Source organism: Podarcis raffonei, chromosome 1, assembly GCF_027172205.1.
Source record: "Podarcis raffonei isolate rPodRaf1 chromosome 1, rPodRaf1.pri, whole genome shotgun sequence".
NCBI classification, from domain to species: Eukaryota; Metazoa; Chordata; class Lepidosauria; order Squamata; family Lacertidae; genus Podarcis; species Podarcis raffonei.
The window spans coordinates 59,503,578-59,518,620 of record NC_070602.1 but is presented as its reverse complement, the minus strand read 5'-3'; the positions used below and the strand labels follow the sequence as shown (position 1 = coordinate 59,518,620).

The 15,043-nt window shown below is 43.1% G+C and overlaps 1 protein-coding gene across 5 annotated transcripts in view; it reads right to left on the bottom strand.

Moving 5' to 3' along the window:
* NAV2 (neuron navigator 2) overlaps nucleotides 1-15,043 on the bottom strand; it is a 531,973-nt gene that overhangs the window by 239,731 nt on the left and 277,199 nt on the right. The window lies entirely within an intron of this gene.

Here is a 15,043-nt window from a genome sequence, read left to right as displayed (position 1 = left end):
CATAAATTACTTTAAGTAAAGGTGAGGGTTTTTTTAAGTCTTTGCATTTCCTTTTCAGAAGAATTGGCAACTTTGCAACGAATTTTGTTCTCATGGACTGTTAGTGTGAAATAGTAATAGAACGGAAAGCCCCTCCTTTCCTCTCTCATTAGAAGATGTACCAACTGAAGCAGCCTGAAGGATAAAGGTGTCATCTACACAGCTAACAATGTCCTCATCTTCCATGTATGATACGGCACTCAGCTTTGGAATGAGGCAAATAAGAAAGGACATGATACAAACCAGGAAATCTATACAACTTTAATTGAGTTATTTTGCACCTGGTTTCCCCTTAATTCTAAATAATTTAATCATTTGGCAATAGACATTAGTTTCATTAAATGCAGACCTGCCATGGGTGTGAACACTAATAACTCCACAAGGTAATTTATTCATGCATGGGCAAGGTAAGATTTAAATGACAGTCTGTCTCATCCATGAAGGTCAATTTATCTTAGTGCCACTCACAAGGGAATCCCCCTCCATAATCTCTTTAGAAGTTTTACTCTCAGGATCAGCACCCAGTTGCCAGACTTTGCAAAAAATAATTCACATTGAGTAGGAACATGGTTAGTACAATTTCAACATTAAAAACATGCTATAAAAAATAATTATTTTATCAGGACCACCGAGGTTCCCAGAAAACTGGTTGAAATGGCAGGTTGTATTTGTTTGGAATGTTATTGTTTTTATCCATTTCATTTCTATACCACTTTATGTTGTGATAGGAAAGCATTTCACATAGAAGACAAATAGAAACCATGGGGCCATAACAACATTTTTTGAGAATAAGAAACAAGAGGATTGTTCCCTTGCTAAGGTAGTGTATACAAAATCAGGGTTTCCCAAATTTTATCAGACTACTGCTGAGACTCTTAATCTCAGGGTCATGGATTTGAGCCCCACATTGGGAGACAGTTTCCTGCATTGCTGGGGGTTGGACTTGATGACTTTGTGGTCCCTTCCAACTCTACAAATCTATGATTCAATGATTCTAATTGTGTTGTACCCAATTCTGCCAATTGCTTAAGACGGTCTCTGTGAAGCAATCATGAGGTTCCAAATGATGAAGAAACATAGATTTAGGACAGATGTAGGGAACTTTAGACTTCTTAGGTGTCACTGAACTACAAATCCTATCATCCCTGGCCACTGGGCACAATTGCACAATGGGAGTTCAGTAGCATCTGGAAACCAAAGATTCCCCACTGCTGATTCAGTAGCTACCCGCAGTCTAATGTGGAGGAATTCCTGGCAGTAATCCGCAGCCATGTTCCAGAACTCCCACCAAAGGTGAAAGTATGAACAAATCTGCACATACTCCTTCCCACAATAATGACAATAGTTTGGATGTCCTGGTTAGATTCAGACTGCCCTTTATTCATTGGACAAATTAGTGAAAAGGGCCATGTTAAGATATCCTGCTCCCTTTTTAAAAAAAAAGCAGATTGGAGCACTAGAGGGGTAGGTGAAGGAAGGAAGAGATTGAAGGCGGGATGAAAAGAAGGTTGCAAAAAAGGAGGTAGTGGAAGGCATCAGAATGGGTTTAAAGATGAAAGCAGGGACATGAAAGGGTCTGAAGAACAGGAGCAGGTGGTGGCCTCATAAGCTGAAAAGGGTGCTTAGTAGTTGCAATGCATAGGAGAGGGAAGATGCAGGAGGTTACCATGGGGGTGGGCTTTGTGTGCAAAGGGGGTTGCACAAAAGGAGGGGGAGGCACAGACATGGGGTGAAAGTGAAAATGGGGGTGCAAAGAAGAAAGAAGTGGCTTCAGAAATGGGGCTGGGTAGGCGAAAAGGCATGGGGTGGGAAGGGGAAGTTCTAGGGGGTTAATGTGGGGGGAATGGCAGAGGGGTTGATGAGGAGGGCAAGCAGGGGTTCACCCACGAGTACCAACATACGTTCTGTGGGGCTTCCCATATGACACACTGGTCACAGCTGCCTCCTCAAGAAGCACTGCCTTCTTGTAATATGGTGAGTTTATAAGAAAGCAGGTATTAAAAGATTATACTCCCACTATCCTGTCACTGATGAGTTTGTGCTAATTATCCGGGGCAGAAAGCAAATTCTTTGACCCGTTAACTCTTCATTCCTGCAACATTTCAACATCCTTGATGCAGGGAATAAGTTGTAGCAAGTTACCTTCCCAGGTACTAATCAACAGATGGCTGTGGCAGCAGCATTATGCTAGTCCGCTCACCCACACAAAAAGCTCAAGTTGTTGAGCTTCTTCTTCTTCTCTCTCTCTCTCTCTCTCTCTCTCTCTCTCTCTCTCTCTCTCTTGGAAAACCCAAAATCGCCCCCGAACGTCTTCTGGAAATTTCCTCTGAATGTCACTTCTGCTTTTGGAATCCCAGACATATGGCAGCCCTATGGTATGTTAGCATGTTCGTGGAGCCAAAGGTGCAATACTGCTCACTGAACACACAGGTCTTCAAGGATAATGGAAGCAATTTTCCCTAAGTCTGCATTTACAGTAACACCAACAAGATGCCAGAGGTCAACACGAACTACTTCACCAGGCAAATTGGGTTTTCCATAATGTAAATTGGTGACAAGACTGACCTTTCCCCTTGTGGTTTTAAGATATAAAATCCCACCACATTTTCTCAAGAGAGATTTGGAATTGCAGTACCGCAGGCACATGCACAGACCAGCAGAGGGTGCTAAAAAGTAAAACTGCTTGCACATCTCATCCCACTCGGCTCCCCTAAAATGAAATGACTAAGCACATTGCAGCTTGCCAAGTGCTCCTGGTCATGAGCCAGAATTAAAGCTGCCGTGGAAGCATTATCTTTGGCAAGCAAGCCTTAGAATCTTTCCAGGTTTACAGATAGTGGGTGCTTCATTCTGTAAGGGCAAAATCTGAATAGCATGCCCTGATCTTCTGTCTACACAGGAACAAACTGGACTCCTTCTGTTAACCAAAACTCCTGTGCTATATGTGTGGTGTCTCTGTGGGAATGTGTCCCATTCACAGCAGGAGAGTCTTCCTTTGGCTTTCATAGTTGTGCAGGGAAACTTCAGCATATTTCTGCAACCTAGAAATGATAAGCCCCATCAAAATCCCCTTGTGAATAAACTGCTACTAAGGGCACAGGAGCACTGTCCTTATTGCACCTGGTCACCCTAGATCAAAATGCTGAGTTTCCTGTATCCTTTGGGTTTTTCCATTATATTCCAAACTAAGCTATTCCCAATGCTCCTTGGGGAGGTGTACTGGTGGAAGGAGCAGACCTAAGAATGGGTGTCAAAATGCACCAAACTAACAAGACAAAGTAAGGCCGGTAAGAAATGACTCCTGGCTTTGAATCTAAATAGGCCTGTTCATTGTTAGTAAAAACAACTTCACAGGGTCATGTCAACAATCTAGTGTCTTGCCTCTAATAGTAGTCAATTCTGGACGCTCTAAGTGGAAGCATATGGCCGCATTGGTTGCTTTGGTTATGTCTGCACCAGTGTCCCTCTGCGGAAGTTCTTCATGTTTTGCTTTGCTATGTTTTGTCTCTCTTCTGCTCTTTGCGAGTGTCATGTCAATAGGTGCTTCTTTCCGTTGGGATTGCAAGATGCTCTAAAAGTGCTAAAAGGAGAAGGGAATGTGAACTTCCAACACATTGTGCATCAAGTTAGAACTATATGTTACATTGGAGATGAAGCTGCTTTTAAAAATTGTCTATCAAGTGTTAAGAAAGTTGGAACACCCCAGTGATGGTCATGGGGATGACAATGTTAAGGTAGAGCTACATATCACACGGGCCACAATGGGACCTCCATGTCAATTTCTCATCATCTCAACACTGAAATTCAGATTTAGAAGAAAATATATGCAGAAATAATTGCTTGATATGCAGAGTAAAATGAAGATATCTTTGTGTTTGTTAATGCTGTATTCTTTATGTTGCCTAATAAGGTTTTTTTAAAAAACACACAACAACTTTGGAATCCTTTAGTTTCAGAACTCATAATTGAAGTTTACATGGATCACATCAAGAAGAAGTTTACAGCAGCATCAGATTTTACTTTCACTCAATAATGAACGGGGAACTCATCCGAATTTACAAATAAATCTCATAAGCCTGTCTCCAGCTTTCTTAACATTGGATAGGCATCTTTAAATCTAAACAAGTAATGAAGCTTCTGTAGGAAAAATAACTTTTGTCCATATCATCCGCACTGCAGGAATCTGCAATTTTGACAGATAGGATATGAAAATTATTATGACTACTCTGGCCTGGATATTTTTTCCAAAGCGAGTTAGATTAAATATGATTTCCTTACTACTGACATCTTTAATGTTAATGCAGGCAGGCACAGGAAAGGAAAAGATACAGATAACATAGGTAAGTATTTTTAATGTTTAATGTTACTAGGACTATGCTTGCTTTCCGAAGCACATGTAGGAAGTCTGCTGAAATATCAAAAGATAAAATGATTTTATAATGTTTCTCACTTCTGGGATATGCAGTGCTAGCTCTAGGATTTGGTGGGCCCTTAGTGTAGTTTTGTACTTTCTAAAGAACAAGATCCTGACTGCTGTGCAGGATCTTATTTGCCAGATTTCTTCTTTATAAACAGAATAAAACTTCTTTTGAGGTTTCTGTCAATGAATTCCTGCAGCACAGCCAACTTCAGTTCTGACAGGGAGCAAAGGGGATCAGGGCTCCTAGGATCAGCTCAATGGTACAATTGTAGGAACATTGAGGTGCTAACTGTCCTGCCTCCTTCTTGCAGAACACATCTCCAAAAGCCACATAGTGAGTTGGGAGTTTCTCCTCCTCATCTGTGAGGATTGGCAAGGGATCTCCAGAGGGCTGTGCCACAGAGCCTAGGATGGCTATGGTCCTCTGGCAGTGCTGCTGACAATAATGTGAGGAAAACACAAACAAGAAACACATGGATCGTGTAGCATTAGTCAGGTCATTCCCAGGACGATCAGGAAGCAAAGCAGGGTCACCTGATAGAACACCAGCTTCTCTCAGTGTCCTAGTATCTCCTTCTAGAGGGATGGATAGGGGAAGTTTGCATGTGCTGGCACCTGTGTCCTAGGCAACAAGGGTGAAGTGGATGCCAGCTAGGTACCAGATTTACTCTCATCCACCCTCCCTGAAAGGAAAAGCTCCTGTGTAGCAAGGGGAAGTGCTGGAGGTGGCTCCTCAGCTAGAGAAGTTAAGGATGGGCAGTAAGAGGAGGCACCTTTGTCAGTTTGTCTGAGCCCTCAAGGAGGGGAGAGTACATGGATATTCACTCTATAGCCTACTGGGTTCAGACAACTAGAGTTTTGAATCTACTACCCGCCCCCCACCCAGCTAGGCCCATCTTCAGGATCCTCCAGATCTAACTCACTGAGTCATGCATGTGCTCTATTTATCTGGAATGCTGTTTTATACTGTATGTGTTTATTAATAATCTCTCTCTCTCTCTCTCTCTCTCTCTCTCTGTGTGTGTGTGTGTGTGTGTGTGTGCCCATCCTGTGTTCCCTGAGTCTGCTGGAGAGTCTTCATGGGCCCTTGAGTGTCTTAAAAGAACCCCAAATTTAGATGGTACAGTATTGGGAAATGTGGCTCACTTTTCATGGTATGGCACCTTCAGCGGAGCTCCCTAACCTGGAAGTGGCAGGACAGGTAAACTGAGGAATGTGGAAATGCTAGTACTAATATTACACTGGACCCTTGCTAGACTTGGGGCCCTGGCAAATACCCAGGCCTTGCCACCCTCTGGAGTGGGTCCTGGTGATAAACAATGTAGATTAATATTAAATCAACACCGGCTTAACTGGAGACATTACGATGATTAATGAGAATTAGAAGAAGCAATAAAACATGTAAGAGTAACTTTTAATTTATACTGATGAAAGACAGAGTCTCTGAGACAATTACTCCCCTGGTCTTTCAGTACAGGAATAGCATACAAGATGACCATTACTGAATTTAATAGAACTGTTTGTACTAAATCAGTTTTAAAATTCTCAAGTTGCTTTTCTAGGCTAAAATTCAGTACTCACACAGTTATATGGACACTTATGTTCCACTGAATTAAAGGTGGACTGATTTCCTAAAAACCAAATTCTCTTAGGTGTGCTATATCACATATTTCTTGACAATGCCATAATGGAAATTGTTGAAATTAAGCCTTGCACATTCTAATAGAGGACAATAGCAATACATTTATACTGCTAGAGAATTGTAACTTGTCTTAAAATGAGATGTAGGATATTGGCCGATCCAGAAATAATATGGTTCAGATATCACTTGGGGCCCTGGGTGTCAGAGAGAAGGCAGAACTGCTTAACACCTACTTTGCTTCTGTCTTCACCCAAAAGAAAAGCAAGGCTCAACCTGGTGATAACAGAATAAATGGTGCAAGGAGGGAGCTGCGGCCCAAGATACAAAAAGAGGTGGTAAGGGAACACCTAGCTTTAAATGAATTCAAATCTCCAGGGCCTGACGAGCTGCATCCAAGTGTACTAAAGGAGCTTGTGGATGTTGTCAGGGAACTGCCATCGGAGCCAAGAGTGGAGGTAAGGCTCCCCAACAATGCAGGAGAAGGGACCAGCAGGGAGAGAGAGAACACTTCCTTTGGGGAAGGAAATCAGCGTGACACCAGGAAGAAAGGGGAGCAGGGAAGGACTTCGGAGAGATGGCTCCAAGACTCTTCCACAGAGACCAGCGGGGAGAGCCCAGGACCTCCGCTGGCCACGCCCACTCTGCGCAGAAGACTTCTGCGCAGGGAGGCTAGGCGGAGACTTGGCGTCAAAGAGCTTTTATGTTGGAAGAAGTTCAGGAAACGCCCACTGACGGATTCTGCCAGTGACTGAGACAGCCACGGAGAAAGGGCTGTCCAGCCAGGGAAAGGTTTAGCCAGACAACGTTGCCTAGAGCAGCAGCCCCCTTATGCACGAGCAACCCCAATTCCCTTTACAGATGTAATCCCAGAGAATGTGGACTGGAGGCGGGCAAATGTTGTCCTCATCTTCAAAGGGGGGGGGGGGGAGAAAGACACCAGGAACTACCAACCTTTCAGCCTGACATCTAGGAAAGGTCCTAGAACAGGTAATTAAACGGTTGGTCTGCGAGCACTTAGAAAAGGAGGGTGTGATTACTGAGCCCCAGCATTGGTTTCTCAAAAACAAGTCACGGACCTTATAGTTCACAATAATAAATTACTCTTAATGATAGCTGCTGCGATGATATGGCAACGGGAACTGCACAGTACAGGAAAACAGAGCCTAGGTTCAGTTTGATATTCCTGTCCCAAATTATCTAAAGTGCACAAACTTATTCTGAAGGAATGAATTTCCAGATAATATTAGAAGCTTGCCAGTGAAGTGACAAGTGTTTGACTATGTTCCAGTTCTTGGTGAATGGAAAACCAGCAGCTTCCTGTTACAAAATGTACCAACAGCCCATGCCTAATAATACACACTGACACTGGCAATTTATAAGCTTGATATATAAATGTTTCTTTTATTTTTTATTTTTAAAACTGAAACCGGTATATTTTTAGCAAGGTAAATAAGTCTGAGTTAGACTGGTTTCTTCTATGGTTCAGCTCACAGAGTGGAATTTGAAAGGCGGTGTTTTGCACAGAGATACAGCCAGGACTCAATTAGAGAATTTCCTGGTCTATGCTGTGTTTCCTCTAGTGGTTAAGTGTCTTGAGACTGCAGAGTAGATCAGCCTCCACCAATCAGATGCCTTGGAGTAAAACTCCCATCAGTCTCAGCCAGCATGGCCATGTCATCTAGGATTGATGGGAGTAGTAGTCCAAAACATCAGGAGGGCACCAATTTGGCAAAGTCTAGAGAAGAGAAAAAGGGGACAACATTGATGCCTCAGTTCCTAGTATACGTAGATTATGTTGGTTCCTTTGCATTAATGCTTTGGGTCAGGCGTGGTTTGTTGCCTCATTTGTGTGTTTCCCTATGCTTGCTCTGGATGTGCCTACCTGCTTGCTTCCCTCTCCTTTCTCTGCACTGATCCTCCTTGTGCACCTGCCCCATCTTCCCATTCAGCTCTGGTCCTAAAACTATCAGGTCTTTCATTTCAGCTCCCACATGCTCAGCTACTTACAGCCCAGTGCTGCTGACACTAACTCCATCAATGTCTGAATGAGCTGAATTAGTGGCATTTCCCTGGGAAATCCGCATTACTGATGTTATTCAGTACTGGTGCGGGGTTGACAAAGGTCACAAAGCAGAACGTAGCTCAACACATTCAGCTTGCAGAAATAGAAATTAAAAAGAATCAGGTCAGCGCTACTTGACAGGGTTCATCGTTTTAAACATGTTGTATAATCTAAGAACTGAGACTGTCTGTGTGTGCACACATGCACACACACACATGATTTTATTGCTTAACCTCCAGGCTTTTCCCAGTCTACTTCCAGGCAGTGCCAGGACTAGTCCAAGACCTTTTGCTGCCTGAAGCAGAGACCAAATGTTTCTGCCTCCTCACACCTTTGCTAGGCCAAAATCGTTAAACTGCATCATCAGATGCCAATCCCTCCCCACGTTGCTTCTCCTGTAGCAGGTTGCTTTACCCTGCTGCAGGGTAAGGCTGGCCCTGCAATAGTGGTGTACTGCAAACTAAATGGTATAAAAGTTGCCCATAATGAACATGAGTCTTGGCTGAACCTAAGACCTATGGAGCATGTGCTCTACTACTCAGCTATGGCCCTTCTGTGGCAGGGACAAGAAGAGAATTGAAAGTAGGTAACTGCAGGAAGGATAAACAGCATTTTATAAGCTGCATGTCAAGGCTTGTCACACAGACAAGGAATTCCCACAAATAGGAAGCTGATATAGGGAAAGGCATGGGCCTGATGGAAAAGTAGGATCTTCCGGTCCCTGAATTTCATTAAGGCCAGCAATGGAACTTAGCCACCAGAGACCAGATACTAGCTCTGATCCTGGAAGGTCTAAGATTCAAGTCTACCTCCCACTGCTAGTCCTGCCACAACTTCAGTATTTTTCAACTGACCTTTCAGTTTTGTCTCTCTGCAAGTCCTTTAATATTCCATTAGACACCAAAGTTTACTAGCTCCAACAATACCATATGGGGCCATAAGATTAATGCTGAGCTCTACTCTTTTTATCAACAGTCCTTTCCTTGGGGCTCTGCCCAGATACTGGATTTATGTATTCCAAGAGTTGAGAACATGAGAGGAGCCCTGCTGGATGAAACCCAAGGCCCATCTCATCCATCTTTCTAGTCCAGACCAATGCCCATCTAGTCCAACCAGAAGCCAATATGAAGGTCATACATATGAGCAATGGCCCTCTTCTATAGTGACAGGTTGCCTCTGATACAGGAGGCAGCATGTAGCCATCTAGTAGCCACTGATGTTTACAATACTCAGAAACTCCCCTAAAGCTTCCATTCCTGTTGAACTCACTTCCAAAGCATTATCTTGCTATTTAACACAGCAGCATAACATTGTGACAGATTGTAGTCTTGGAGTTATTTGCTTCCAATTTTTGATTATAAACCATGCTCCAGGAACACCTGGAGAACAAAGTCAACAGTGATTCGTGAAAGAACTAACAAAAAAATAACTAGTGAATCCCAACCTGCGTATTCAGATCCTTGCTTTGCAATCTACTGAATGGTTTCTGTGGAAACGAGTTAAATATTTCCAAAACAATTCTGTCCATATCACAGTATAATTTATTTCTGTATGTTTGTAAAACTGACCATTTAAACATCAACAAATCAGTTAACGAGGAGGAAGGTATTGTGAGTCATGAAAGGCAGGCACACGTTACTATAACTGGACAGGGTAATAGCCTGTGTTTTATAATGGTTACAACTGAACAAATATAATGGAGCGGTTGGCAACTTCATGTGGAAGAAGTACAGGGAGGAGGAGGGGAGAGCTAGGATCCTTCGTCTCCTGCACTTTTCTCTGAAAGCTGTTCCCCTAGCTGCTTTTCATATGGCTGGGACAAAAGACTGGTAGGAAAATCTACTGAGACAGTTGATCGGGGGACAGTTTGGAGGTAAGTATGGGTGCAGCAGGAATTCAGCACTGTATTTTTATCTACTTCTTTAAGGCTGTAATCCCATAGTCACTTACCTGGGAGTAAGGTTCATTAAACTCAATGAGTCTTACTTCTCAGTACACAAGTATAGGATTGCTCTGCAAATTGCCTCTCTACTGTTGGCATGATGAGTCATATACTTTCTAAAACAAAGGTAAGTTACATCTAGTTCTGGCTCCTCCCCTCTCCCAATGTATGTTTCCTCAGCTTACAGTTTTTTTATGCTACATTCACACTAGACGGCAACCTGCAATCTCAACCCTTTCAAACATTAATTATTTATTGCTTTAAAAAGTGTCAGTTCTGTACTACACTGCAGTTATCACATCCATTTATAGATACAATAAGAGAGGAGTAAAGGCCAAAATTCTGAAAAGGAAATACTGGTTTTGACGCTAATACAAAAGTCTAGACTACAAGTCCATGCTGACTATGAGAACTTGACAGGTTTATCAACAGCAGACCATCCTCAAGCCTAACTAAGCCTCACTACCAATGTGACCTCCATGACATAAATCCTTACTTTGTTTCCTCACTGTCGCAGCCCCACACCCAATGAAATAAGATACAATGGCTAATGATGCAAGAATTACCTTCATGGTTTGTCAAAACAAGGATAGTAGTGGCCAAACATGGCCATTGTGGAACTCAACATATAACAGTCTGTAGCTTACTGTTATAAAGGAGGGGGAAACACATGGAAAGTCTAGTGGAGGGCTTTTAGTAATGTTTTAAGGGTCTCACTGAGCTGACTGATTATGAGGGGGACTGGAGCTCAGTGTTGGGATGGGTGAATCTGTCAATTTCAGTTTTTCTGCTTCTTATTTCCCCAACCTTAAGTTAAGCTCACAGGATTTCTGTTTGTGGTTTATCTTATTTTTAAAAAATTGTATGCATTTTCTCATGTATTTATCCTAATATACACATTTTGCACACATTTTTGCCAACAAAGTGTGTTTTTCAATCAAAGCAATGTTGCATTGTACATTATTTTCACCAATATATACATTTCCGTGCATGTTTTATGCAAATCTTGAGAAGTGCAACCTTCAAAGGCTACTGTGTTTTGGTTCTCTTATCTGTTCTGAAATGGCAAATTTAGATACGTTCACATTAAAATGCAAACTGAACAAATTTCTACCCCTTTCCTAACACATGCAGAAAACTCCAAATTCAATCCATGACATCTTTTGTTCAAAGTGTTGGTGCTGACCTTTAAAGCCCTAAATGGCCTCAGCTCAGTATACCTGAAGGAGCGTCTCCACCCCCATCGTTCAGCCCAGACACTGAGGTCCAGTGCTGAGGGCCTTCTGGTGGTTCCCTCACTGCTAGAAGTGAGGTTACAGGGAACCAGGCAGAGGGCCTTCTCAGTAGTGGTGCTCACCCTGTGGAACGCCCTCCCATCAGATGGCAAGGAAATAAACAACTATCTGAATTTTAGAAGACATCTGAAGGCAGCCCTGTTTAGGGAAGTTTTTAATATTTGACATTTTATTCTGTTTTTAATGTTCTGTTGAACGCCGCCTAGAGTAGCTGGGGAAACTCAGCAAGATGGGTGGGGTAGAAATAATAAATTATTATTATTATTATTATTAGTGTTAGATAGCAGGTGATTGAAGAGATCCTCATTGGTGACTATAGAAACCACTGTTAGTTAGAGGAGACAGTAATGGCCTAGATGGATGAATAATCTGACCTGGTATATAAACACCTTCCTATGTCCCTTTGCAATTGACGGATCCCAGAACTAGTAAGACTTCTTTAGCTTTACCCAATGGTTAATGTGGAAATTAAAGGCCGTCATGGTGGAGGGGAGCCACTCTGAATCACTCTGGGCAGGTGCAGACCCCAGGAGACCCCAGAGGGCAGCTCCCACCATTTCCTCCCTAGGGTTTGAGGAGACTAGCAGAACCTCCTATTCACCAAGAGGTGGCATGGAGGGGGGTGCTGCCAAGGAGGTAACAGGCCTGGCCTCCTAGGTGTGCACTCCTTGGAGGCCGGATCTGCTGCCACTGTGGATCCTGCCTCCTGAGGCGGTTTTCTCACCTTGTGCCATGGGTGGGTTGGTCCTAACTGTAATGTATAGAATGTGTAAATGGCTTTTAAGAGCACCTACAAGTTTTAGTTTCTCTTTCCTCATGGGAACCTGGGAAGAGTCTTACTTGTTCAGTCACCTTTTCTGTCTCTCAGTGCAGGTCTTGGAGCTGCTGAGATAATGTGTCATGTGACCCCTCAGAAGTTAGTACCTCTTCATGTTTGGTGTTTTTCATGTTTCATGTTTTGTGGAGGTACCCGAATCTCGGGGAGCTTCCTGGTAAGAAAAGCCTAGGTGTGGACAATAAACTAAGCAGGCAGGTTCCCACCATATTCATCTCACCCAAGAGCCATTACACTGTGCAGCCAGAGTCATACATTATTTGAAAGGGAACGGCATGGTGTGGTGGGAATGGACATCTCTACCCCATTTATCAACGTCAAGTACTTCATTTGCTACAATGCAAACTAAATTGGAACACTCAGAAGTGGCTGTGGAGAAGATCTCAAAGCTGTTCTTATGGTATCCAAGGGACTCACCAAAAGAACATTATCTATGCCAATAACTTACTTGTCATTTGGCCTAAACATTTGTTCCCTAGGCTAAGCAGAGTCCTAACATCACCCCATAGCCTGTTGGCTAACACTCATACCTCTCTCCCAAAGCTCTTACAATCCAGAGCTGAACTCTGACTTGGGGATCTGTATTCTTCAAAGTACACTCCAGAGGACAAGAGGGAGCTTTAAGCATGGACAGCCTCCAGATGTCATTGGACTCCAACTCTCATCAGGCCCAACCAGCATGGTCAATTGTCAACGATGGGAGTCAACAACATCTGCAGGGCCCCAGATAGGCTCGTGCTGTCATATAGTTTTGGGTTCCTGCTCACTTACAGACTCATTGTTAAAACCATGTTTATGGAAGACACTCTTACTCGGCTATGAGTGATCGCCAAAGAAGAAGAAGAATACCAGATGCAGAACTGCCATGGTTTGAGGGTCAAACTAGCACAGCCATCTCCAGCCTGGTGCCCTCCAGATATTATTGGACTACAGTTCCCATCATCCCTGACCACTGGCCATGCTGGTTACAGCTGAAGGATCTGGAGGACACCACAATGGAGAACTCTGGTCTGTCACAATGTGATCCTCTGCGAGCAGCAAAAAGTAAATTAAGTAACTGGTTGAAAAATCACAACTATATGCACAGTGTGACTGTTTTGGCAGGCAAAATCTCTCCTCCCCTCCATGAGTTTCAATGGATATTACCAGACCCATGACAATACTAGAACTCTTGAGCATTTATTTGGTGCCAACAGAACACATAGGTTATACAGCAGCTTCCCAGAAGCCTTGCTCTTGATTTAACACAATGGAGGAGCAGATATTTTGAGATGAAGAGCACAAGGAAAGATTACCTGGAAGCATCCTAAAACAGGTGAGGCTGTGATTGTATTGAGAATAATCTGCTGAAGATGGGTAGGAATGGAAAACAAACAGAAGCCGAGCAGTATACTAGGCATAAATGCTATAACCAAATGACCATTATTACCATCACTGAGGCTACGTTCAGACTAGTAAAGCTACATGCTGAACTCTCACTGAGCCTTGTGTTCTATTACAACTATTGAGATTTGTAAATGTGAAACACTTCCTCGGGCTTTGAGCTATAGATTGGGCAAGCGAGTTATCATTCCTCCCCCAAAGCAAAACCCAATTAGCACCAATTGATTCAATTTCGAGCTCCTAACACATACACCATTCAGTGATTCAGTTCTCAGCATTTAATGTGCCACGGATAGGTGCATGCTAGACTTCTAAATCCCTCTTAAGAGTTATAAAATCAACTCACCCACTCCATCACCCATATCATATCATATTCTTATCAATCACTCTTTAAAGTACCAGATAATCCCCCCTCTTTTTCCCCCTCTTTTTTTTTGGGGGGGGGCTCTGTAAAAGTTGAGGTTTTGCCAGTGCTTTGAAAATGAAATATAGAAAATCGAAATAACATTTGTGGCTCTCTCTGGAGTGTGATGTGATGCAAAGGTCAGTCTGTCTGCTGCCACTACCCTGACATCAGTACTATCATGTCTCCCTTCTGGTTCTCAAGCCCCCAGGAACTGGTAGTGTTGCATGAGTCGTGCCGGATATGTCACTCTGCCTGCCAGGACAAGAGAGTGCAGCATCCCCTAAAATGCAGGGCAGGAGGCCAAGCTCTGTCAGCAGCCATGCTATTCCTTAGCAGAATAGGTTACGAGGCCACAGACGGCAAAACCTAGATTTGCAGGGGTGACCTAGTATTCCCCAGTGGTGGGGAAACAAACCAATAGCATTCTTTCTGAAGCAGCTAACTTCCCACCCCAACATGGCTGCACCATTTGCTACCAGGCACAAACGTCTGCAGAAGAGGCTTGTAGCATGCAAAGCCGTTTTGAGAATTCATGATCTGGCCACACGGCAATCTCTATCTAGCTAATGTTAATTAGTCCCATTTGTGGCAGCAGACCATCTGCTTTGCTCACTCAGTAGTGTGTGAGCGTTTACTATCTGCTTACGCTGTTATTGAGCATATTAAGGCACTGGTGATGCAGAAGCAATCTGATCCATGCTGAAAATACTAATACACTCACAAAAATAAAGCAAGTCAGAATTACACAGACAGTTGCAGCCTCTCACCATATAAAGCAGCAGCATTTAAAGAGGCATCTAAAAATGGATTCAAGCCACATTTGAAGATGGTTATATCCAGGATGACAGGAATATATAGTGGAGAGGAAATTCCAATTAGCCTATTTTTTCCCCAGGCATCCAAGGCATGGACAATGTTACTATATTTTACACACACTCACTGAATCTAAATGTATGGTATGTTTAAACATCAGTATATTTCATGCATTCATATAGATCATGCTTCACCATCATTTTACA